This window comes from Chrysochloris asiatica, unplaced genomic scaffold (genome assembly GCF_000296735.1).
Source record: "Chrysochloris asiatica unplaced genomic scaffold, ChrAsi1.0 scaffold00001, whole genome shotgun sequence".
NCBI lineage: Eukaryota > Metazoa > Chordata > Mammalia > Afrosoricida > Chrysochloridae > Chrysochloris > Chrysochloris asiatica.
Genome location: NW_006408519.1, coordinates 17,843,427 through 17,854,376, shown reverse-complemented (window position 1 = coordinate 17,854,376; position 10,950 = coordinate 17,843,427).

Sequence of the window (10,950 nt, the reverse complement as noted above, 5' to 3'; positions counted from 1 at the left end):
TTAATTTAGGGAGTTAATTCAGAACATAATTTTTCCGGTATCTGAAATTAAAGGGATATTTGTTGTTAAGTGCTGTTGAGTCTGTTCTGACTCATAGTGACCCAATATAGGGCTTCCGAAGAGCGACTGGTGAATTTGAATCACTGACCTTGCAGTTCAAGTCAACCTTGCAATTCCTTATAAGTTTTAAATTATAATTACTTTTTGTATCAACTGATAGAAAAATGAAACAGATTTTAAGAAATAAGAACCTGTTATAGCTCAGCATCTTGTCAAGGTGCAATTCAAATTGTGATTACAGCATCCTTTCTAGCACCTTAAAGTGTATCCAACCAGTAAGTCCTTGTAATTGCTGTTGTTCATAGGTGTCTTTAAGACATTTCCAACTCACAGTGATGCTATATACTAATAAAAACAGAAAATACCATGTTCCAAGCTGCACCATCCTCATATGCATTGCTATGTTTGACCCCATTGTTATATTCGCCGTGTCAATCCATCGTATTAATGGACTTTCTCTTTTTTGCTGTCTACCTTTCCAAGCATTTGAGTCCTTTAAGCTTAATAAGGTGTGCACTCCTTAGAACAATCAATCATATAAGATCTAAAGAACAGTGTTCAACAGGGATAGACCAAAGAGGGATGAATGGAAATACAAACACAGGAAGGATATAGGAAGAATACTCTTTCAATGTGGGGACTGCATTCAATGTCAGGGGGAAAAAAATGTGTATGAATTTTGAATGGAAAACCAATTTGCTCTATAAACTTTTATACGAATCACAAGAAAACGTTAAACAAGCAAAAAGAAGAAGAAAACAAAGTATGTGACACTCCCATTGGTGTCGGATTCGCTTCAGGTTGTCCATAATTACACTTGTAGCTGTTGTTGCTAAGTACCATAGAGTTGGTATCTACTCACAGTTACCCTGTATAAGATTTCCAAGACTTGAAAAATTTTCTTGGGAGCAGAAAGCCTCAGATTCCTCCTGTGGAGTGACTGGTGTGTTCAAAGCTCAGACCTTGTGGTTTGCAATCTATTGCTTATCATATGGAGTGGAATTTTTAGAAAAAACACTATGGCTGTGTCTATTAGTACAAGTAACTGACTTAAATCAAACAGATAAAAAAAATTAGATTTTTGAGAGTTTTATATTGATTTCCACAGGAGAGTATTTTTGGATTAAAACATTATTTGGGACAAAAAAAAAAAAAACATGGTTTGCTCAAAACTTCTCAATGCTTATGATAGGGAACTTTTGGAACATCTGCACAGTAGAATTTTCAATACATAATTTGAGCCAGTACATAATTTACCTTTCTAAATGTGAGAATTATTATATTTATCTCACTCCTATTCCTCATTTGAATCTACTGGAAATGAAGGAAATAACTCATAATTTAGTTGAAAAGGACACAGAGAAAAAGGAGTCATATCCAGACATATTTTTGAGGTTACTGTTTTTGGACTGGACCGTTGTGATGATTTTATGGGACATTTAGATTATCTGTTCGGGAAGGGATTTAGTTTCCTTTATATGTGCAATGTAAACAAATAAATATCTGTGAGCAAGAAGTTGCATTTGATTTGTAGTTGATAATTATTCTTGTTTAAAAGGATTGAAGATTGCCGCCATATAGTTAGGTATCAGGAATGACTTACAGAATTGCTCATTGGGAAAAGTAAAACTTAGCATAAATACCAATACTACTTTTCTTAGTTTTATGTAATAGTATAATTTCTTCTTCATTACAATTATTGAAAATTTCTTTAACTATTAGTTGTAAAGTTAATACATGTTAATATAGGATTTTGTTATTTTAAACATTATTTGGAACATTGTATTTTGAAGAAAGATAAATAGAATGCAAGAGGCAGCAATTCAGTGGTCAATATGCAAAGCAGTTTAATATTATATACCTGCTTTTATGGTAATAAGAGCAAGTTACTGAGTTGTTGTTGTTGTTGTGAAGTGCCATCGAGTTGGTTCTGACTCATAGCGACCCTGTATAGGGTTTCCAAGAAGCAGCTGGTGAGCTTGAACCACCAACCTTGCACTTCAAACTTTGCAGTCTGACACATTATCCCACAGCTCCACACTAGAGATGATGTCTATTCCTGTCATTGCCTCTAGCAAAAATGAAATCAATTTTAAACCTCAAAACTTGACCCTTCAGTGTATAACCATCATTTTCAGACTACAAGAAAATCAAGAAATACTGTAACTGTTACTAGGAATCATTTGTTATCTTAAATGGCGACAGCTGGGGATGATGCAGTATGTTTTTCTAACATAAGGAGTGTTCAGATGACACCCAGTCTGAGCATCAGTGGAGATGATGCATTATCATTTTTACTGCAATCATAATGCAAGCTCAAATTCAATATGATCTATTTGGTTATGAGCTTCCTAAACATTTATGAAATTTGAATGTTTTCCAAGGACCATGATTAAATCACTGCTTATTATTAACACTGTGTACCCTAAAATTGCACTCGGTGACAAAAAATACATTATTTTACCTGTGACCTCTCACTTCTTTACTAATGTACTTTAAAAGTTGCACTTCATATTTCCATTAAAATATCTCTGTTTCCACCAATCTAGAAGTAAATTTTATTTTATGTGAGCACAAGAAATACAATGTAAAATTGATTTTTCCAGAAAGAAATAAAGTTAGCACATAATTCCTTATCATAACAGATGTAAACTTGCCTGTAACCTTTTGTGAATAATTTTATGAAAGATAAAGGAAAATATATAGTTAGTTTATATCAAGAAAATATGAAAATAATGTATTATTTCATGTTCAGAAAGCAAATTTATAATTAAATGCTGAAATATCTACATTTATAATATGTTGAGAGATTTTAAAAAAAATTAATAGATTTGTTCAAGAGGGAACCTAGATCCAGAGGGCCTGGAGGAAGGTAGAATCTCCAGTGAGTAGTATTCAATCTGTCTAGGCAGGGCTGATGCAATGAAATGTAGACCCGTCTCTGGTGATACAATAGTGAATAATTGTTATCAGGACTGATTGTGAGGGTTGGAAATGTAAAGGTAGACGTTTTATAGCAAGGAGGGGAGTGATTAACTTTTCAGTCTAGGAGCGGAGGTCCCTAGGACCATCAAGGGAGAAGAGCAGAGAGTGGGACCTACCCAGAGAAGCAGTGATGCCTGAAATGGAGGCAGAGATGATGACGTGGAGCAATGGAGCAGCTGGAGACTTTAGATCCAGAGAGGTAGAGCGACTGTGTGCTGAAGACTTGGAGGGTACGGGGGAAGGATTGCATGGAGAGGATTGTAACCATGGCAATGAGACAATATACGATAGAATGAATGTTTACTAATGTAAAGTATCACGTAATTCACAATAAAACATTTAAGAAAAAAAAAATCAATAGCTATGTTTAATATTTAGTTTTGCTCCTAAAACCTTCATGAGGTCTACCCTAAGTGGAGGGCAATCTACTTTACTCTACACTAATGAATTTAAATGCCATTCACAAATACATATTTCATTGTAGTATGTAGACTACTGTCTGACCAGAGAACTGAGCTGTTTAGCTTGGCCAGGCTGGCACATCAAATCACACTCATGTATCATAATTGGATCAAGTGTGTCAAGATACTGTCTCACTAATGGCAAGCCAGAAATATTGGGAAGTGTCTGGAATCAAAGTCAATCTCAGTAGTTTATAGCAAGGAGGGGAGTGATTAACTTTTCACTGAACTGTAAAAATATTACCATTTCAAGATTATTTTAATTTTTGGAAGAACTCTCTTAGACCATTATTACCAGATTTTTCCTTAAGCTATACTTTCCTTGAATAGTGTGTAGATATAAATTGAATTAAAGTTTGAATCAAAGTCGTATATAGTCAATTTTATAGTCATATATAGCAAGTTTTATACATAACATATGGACTTTTAGCTAGATGACAATTCCTTGAGAATTATACAAAACATAAATGTATCTAAATATGCTCTTTAAGTTTGTATATGTATTTATCAACATTAGATACATCTCAGAATTGTATATGTAAGAATTCTCCAGGAAATAGTCACAATTGATGGAAAGGATGCTAAGTGGTTGAGACAACATGTGTTCAGGTCCACCTTATCTCAGGCTCCCTGATTAAAAGACCAAATAACTGGTGGTTTTGAGTTGTAGCTTCATGATATTAACCGTTCTATACCATTGTTGTTGCCAAGTGCTATCAAGTCTAGTCCAATTCACACTCACCCTGTATAGGGTTTCCTAAGAGCAGCTGATGAGTTTGTACTACCAACCCTGAGATTAGCAGTCCAGTGCTTATCCTAGAGCACCCACAAGGATTTTGTACCATTGTTGTTGTTGTTAAGTGCCATCAAGTCTGTTCTGACCCATAAAGACCCTGTACAGAGTTTCCGAGTCTGTAAATCTTTATGGGAGCAGAAAACCTCATCTTTCTCCCACGGAGCGGCTGGTGGTTTTGAACTGCTGACCTTAAGGTTTGCAGTCCGATTTGTAACCACTATGCTACCAGGGCTCCTTTGTACCATTAATCTTCTAAAAAATAATAATAAATAAATAAATAAGGACACTAGTTTCATACAAGCAAAAGAGGAGTTTGATATATGTGTCTTTAAAAAATGACTGAAGCTAACTATAAAATTGTTCTTATAATAAATGATAGTGAAATATAAATTATTCATACACAAGAAGACCATAAAGAGCCTAAGTTTCTAGAAACTTGAAATACTTTAAAAAGCTAAAAATTGAACCTAACATCATTCACACATTTCCTTACTGTTTAGGAAAATTCACATTTCACAGATTATAAGCATTATTTATAATTATGATATTCATCATGTTATAATGTTTTAACTTTAATTTACCATTATTTTATTATAATAATTTAGTAAGATATACCAGTTAATGGCAAAGGAATTTGGGGAAGTTTATTAATATCAAATTAAACTAGTATAGTTAAAAGCAGAATAACTAATAGAAATTGAGAAATTCAGTAATTAAGCATTGGATGAGCTAATTAATAATATTAAATATACAAATATCACTTTATTTCGTAACTTGAAGTAACTTAAAATTCATTGAATGTAAAAGACTCAGAAAAGCAAGTGAACTTTTCTATAAAGAATTTTTGACCAAAAATAGCTTTAAAGGATGTTATCACATATGTACATTTATAACATGGGTAAAATTACAGACTATAATGTACAAGAATACGTAATAAGTCCCACTATACTTTGGACATATATTGTCAGGAGGGACCAGTCGCTGATCATGTTTGGTAATGTGGAAGGCCAGAGAAAAAGAGGAAGACTCCCAACAAAATGGATTGGCTGGATTGATGGACTCAAGCGTGGCAACAGTAGTGAGGCTGACCTAGGATCGGACAGTGTTTTGTTCTGCTGTTCATAATGTTGCTATGAATTGGTGCCAACTTGATGGCAACTAATAACAACAAATGAATGTAAAATTGTTTTACTAAGACTACTGAAAGCATAATTTTACATTATAAATCAGTGAATAAAATGAAGGTGTTAGGGAGATACATATTCAGTACTAATTTTTGAATGTTTAAGTCAGACTTTCTGTCAGCCTGAAATATGACTCATAATACATGGTTCATAACAAAATACTCATGTAGTGTAAAAGCCATTATGCAATAAGCTGTTTAAATTACTTATTCTGATTTAAACATTGACTAAGTCTGCATTTTCATCTTTCTGTATATGTTGTAAGACCCAAACAGAAAACAATTCAGTTTTGTTGGTAAATGCCACCGAGTCTGTTCTGACTCCTAATGACATTGCACAACAGAAGAAAACATGGCGTCCTGTGCTGGCCTCACAATTGTTACACTTGAGCCCATTGCTGTGGCCGCTGTGTCTTTCCATCTCCTTAGGAGTTGTCCTCTTTTTTGCTGACCTTCCAATTTACCAAACATGATGTCCTTCTTCATAGACTTGCCCCTCCTGGTAACGTGTCCAAAGTACAAATCTGGCAATCCTGGCTTCTAAAGAGCATTCTGGCTACACTTCTTCCAACACCGATTTGTTTGCTCTTCTGGCAGTTGATGATACTTTCAATATTCTTCTCCAATGGCATAATTCAAATGCTTCAATTATTCTATAGTCTTCCTTACTCATTGTCCAAATTTCACATTGCTATGGGGTGATTTTGCTTGCTGAAAGTGAAGAGGACTTGAAACATTTTCTTATGAAGATCAAAGAGCACAGCCTTCGGTATGGATTACATCTCAATGTCAAGAAAACAAAAATCCTCACCACTGGACCAGTAAACAACATTCTTATCAACGGAGAAAAGATTGAAGTTGTCAAGGACTTCATTCTTTGGATCAACTATTAACACTCGCGGAAGCAGCAGTCAAGAGATCAGACAACATATTGCATTGGGCAAATCTGCTGCACAGGAACTTTTTTAAGTATTGAAGAGCAGAGATGTCAGCTTGAGGACTAAGGTCCACCTGACCCAGCTGGACCGTGAATAAGGAAGATCATAGAAGAATTGGTGCCTTTGAGTTGTGGTATTGGAGGAGAATACTGAAAGTGCCATGGACTGCCAAAAGAACCAATAGATCTGTTTTGGAAGAATTGCAGCCAGAGTGCTCCTTGGAGGCCAAGATGGCTAAGCTTCGTCTCTCATACTTTGGACATATTGTCTGGAGGGAACAGTTGTTGGAGAAGGATGTCATGCTGGGTAAGGTGGAGGGTCAGAGAAAAAGAGGAAGACCCCTAACGAGATGGATTGGCCAGGTGGCATCATTGATGGACTCAAGTGTGGCAGCGGTAGTGAGGTTGGCCCAGGATCGGACATTGTTTCATTCTTCTGTGCATGGGGTCGCTATGAGTCAGTTCCGACTCGATGGCACCTGACAACAACAACAACAACAACAATGGGGTGATTGAAAATATCATGACTTGGGTCAGGCCCCCCTTATTCTTCAAACTGATACCTTTGCTCTCAAACACTTGAAAGAGACCTTTTGCAACAAATTTGTCTGATGCAATATGTTGTATGAGGTGTTGTGTGTGTGTGTGTGTGTGTGTGTTTCTTACTTTTTATTGTAGATTGAGTGAAGGTTTACACAGCTGATCATCAGTTTTACATTTAACACATCATATACTTTGCTTTATTGCAATGATTGCAAACCCCGCCACGTACCATCAGTTAACAGTATTTACCTCTATTTACTTTAAGTCTAGCACTCCTCCCTGTGTCTTCCACTACCTTAATCTTTCATCTGAAAATCTCCCTCTTGTGTATTGCTTGTGAAGGTTTATCAATTTTATTTGAGGTTACCCAGAACTTTATTATTTTTCCCCCATTTAAAATAGTCGGTTTCATTTTGAAATCTACTTGACTTTCTTGCCATTTGGAAATTCTGTATCTATACTTTTCTTTGTTTTTGCTTTATAGTTGACTTCATTATACATTGACATCTCTGTTTCCCTCTTTTCAGTCTTGTATGTTTGTTTGACTTTAAATTCTTGCATATCTGGGTGGAGTTCTGGGTGATATTGTCATCTATGTCAATTTCAGGTTGTTGTCTGCTGTTGTTGGTTCTCATTCCAAAGAGCACGCTTTAGTACTTTTTTGTAAATTTGGCCAAATTACTACAAATGCCTTCACCTTATGTTTATCTGGAAATGTCATTATTTCACCATCCTATTTGAGGGACAACTTTGCTAGATATATGGTTTTTGGTTGGCAATTTTTTTTCTTTCAGAGTTTTATATATATGTCATTCCATTGTCTTCTTGCCTACATGTTTTCTGCTGAGAAATCAGAGCTCAGTCTTACTGATTTTCCTTTGTAGGAAACACTTCCTCAAACTACTTGGATCACAACTTTCTGAGAGCAAAGTCTGCATAGGAGGTAGATGAGGGTGGGGGTCAGGCTCACCTTTGTTATTCAGGGGAATGGATGGATCAAAAATTGCTTCTAAAAGTTCAAGATGGCCACTCTACATCTGGTCAGCAGTCCATTCACCATTCTCCTTCTTTCACCACTTCTGCTTAGCTTACCCTCCCAGTAACTATTTAGTTCACTCCTCCAACTTTTCCTACAGTGCTCAGGGTCCCAGGATTGTTCTCTGTATTTCTTTCATTTGGTCTCCTGAATCTTGGTTATAAAGGGTCTGTATATCTTGTATGTATAGTCTGCCATCTTACCAGAAGAGAACAGTTCTTTCAAATCTTTTAAAAATACGTAAGTTAAGTCGTTTTGTTCATCAGTATCCACCCATGGTAACCTCATGTATGTCAGAGATTTCAATGACTGGTTTTGTGGAAGGAGACCGATGTTGATTTTGGGTGCAATCAATCCTTCCATCATTTGGCTGGCTGCTGATTGAATTAAACATTTGCACCATTCAGAAATTTCAGTCTAAAACAAAAGTTTGTCCTACAATCACTTTAATGTTGTTTTATATGGCATATATTGTAGATTTTTTTAAAAAGAGAAAATCTATAGTGAATAATTAATATCAGGACTGATTGTGAAGGTTGGAAATCTAAATGTGGACATTTTTTAGCTAGGAGTGGAATGATTAACTTTTTAGTATGGGAACGGAGGACCCTAGGACCATCGATGGAGAAAAGCGGAGAGCGGGATCCTACCCAGGGAAGCAGTGAGGCCTGAGTTGGAGGCAGAGAAGACGACATCAAGAGATGGAGTGGCTGGGGACTTGGGATCTGGAGAGGGAAATGGACTGTGGTGGGGGGAGAGGGTGCAGGCTTACAGTGTACACCCTTTGGTTGGGTGAGGATGCATGGATGGAATGGTAAATATGCCAGTGAAATGATAGATGACAGAATGAATGTAAAACTGATGTTCTCCCATGTAGACTATCACACAATTCATAATAAAACTTTTATTTAATAAAAAATAAAAAAGAAGAAATAGTGAAAAAAGAGAGAGAGAGAGAAAATCTAATTGCTCTGGAATAGAAAAATAGCTTGGTATAAGCAAAATTATGATGTGGAACAAAAAATACGGGAATGCAGTAGCTTCAAAAGCAAAGCTTGCCCATCCTATATGTACTTACCAGGCCATGTCATAATCATTCTAGGAGCCAGAATGAAGGCCTAGCCACTTCTGACGACACTGGTTATCTCCAGGCAGAGGGAGAAAAAGTTCTATTTTATAGATGAGGTTGAGTCAAAAATTATCCACTCTGTGGCTATAGAATTTCTTTGAATCAACATTCATAAAAATCAAATGCATCATTTTTCAACATAATCTCCTTGCTTTTCAATACCCTTTGTCCATCTTTCAACAAACTTTCCTATTCCCTTATTAGAAAAAATTTTAGACTGAGATGCAAGCCAGGAATGCACAACTGCCTTCACTTTTTCATCAGCAGTGATTCCTCATCTTTGAAGGGCTGTTTGCAGGAGATCAAATGGGTGAAAATCTGATGGAACAAGATGAGAACCATAGGGATGCTTTCACAGCTCAAAAGGAAGTTTTCAGAGTGTCAACAGTTTGGGCAGATCATATGACCATAGATATCAGTCCTCTGCATTTAATCCAAAGTTTAGTTTAGTTTTCAGCTCTTCAGTAAGCATCTCACTGTAGTGAGCATTGTTGAACCTATTTCCAGTAGTGTTCCAATACTGGCCCTTGAGAATCCCAGAAAACTGTAAGCATCAACTTTTACAGCAGATGCTTGACTTTTGAACATTTTCCTTTTTTGATGATTCAAGATGTTTCTATTCCAAACTGCAGTTTACTCTCAGTCTTATAGTGATGAATCCATGTCTCATCACCAGTAATGATTATTAAGAAAATTTTACCTTCTTTTGAGTATTGATCCAAATTTTATTTGCAGATGTCCAAATGCTTGTTTATGCTCTTTCATATAGAAATAATGATGAGTGATATTGTTACATTTTTTGTATCATGTTAACATTTTTCTTATTTATGTTCCAGTTGTTTCAGTCTCATTAAGTCAAAGTCTCTGCTCCAACCTTCTTATGTAAGCATTGCTGTTGTTGTTAAGTATCATGAAGTTGGTTCTGACTCATAGCACCCTGTATAGGGTTTCCTAGGAAGGGCTGGTGAGCATGAACCACCGATCTTGCAATTCAAACCTAACTTGCAATCCAGTACATTAATCCATCTAAGCATTTAATTTTTTTTTTTTTAAAGGGCCATCAAGTTGGTTCCAAATTATAGCAGCCATCTGTAGAGTTTCCAAGGAGCATCATGGATATTTGAATTACCAGACTGCTTTAGAATAGCTGTTGTCCATTTGTTCTTACATAGAAAACAAAAAATGAAAGAATGTAGTACTCATTGGTGATAATCATTACTTCTTGAACTAACTGTTACTTCGCTTAAAGGTGATTTGAGGGGATAAGTTGATTCAAGATTAAAAGAGTAATTTAGAGCACAGAAAAAAAGTTAAGAGTAAATGATGTCGCTAATACCTTCTACTTAGAATTGGCATGTGCCATTTCTATTTATACATATGTTTGGAATATAACTCTCTTTTCTATTAAAATTCTATAAGGTAATTTCAAAAATTTAACAGAAAAAAGGAATTGAAAGATAGTGAAATTTTTCCACAAACTTGAAGCCCTTCATATTTTGTTTTTGCATTTCCAAGGTATTGTGCATTTTGGCTTGTAGTATCTGTTCAGGATTCAATATGGTGTTTCACTTGTGGCTTATATGCCAGCTAATTTATTTTAATAAACCAATTATTGCTCAAGATGTACATTATTTCTAATTGGAGTTATCATCATCAGCTCATCCTGTGTTCGTTTTTGTTCTTTATTTTTAAATAGTGCTTTTTTTTAAAAAAAAGTTTTATTGTGAATTATATAATAGTTTACATGGGAAAACTTCAGTTTTACATTCATTCCATCGTATATCATCTCACTGCCATGGTTCCAATCCCCTCCATGCATC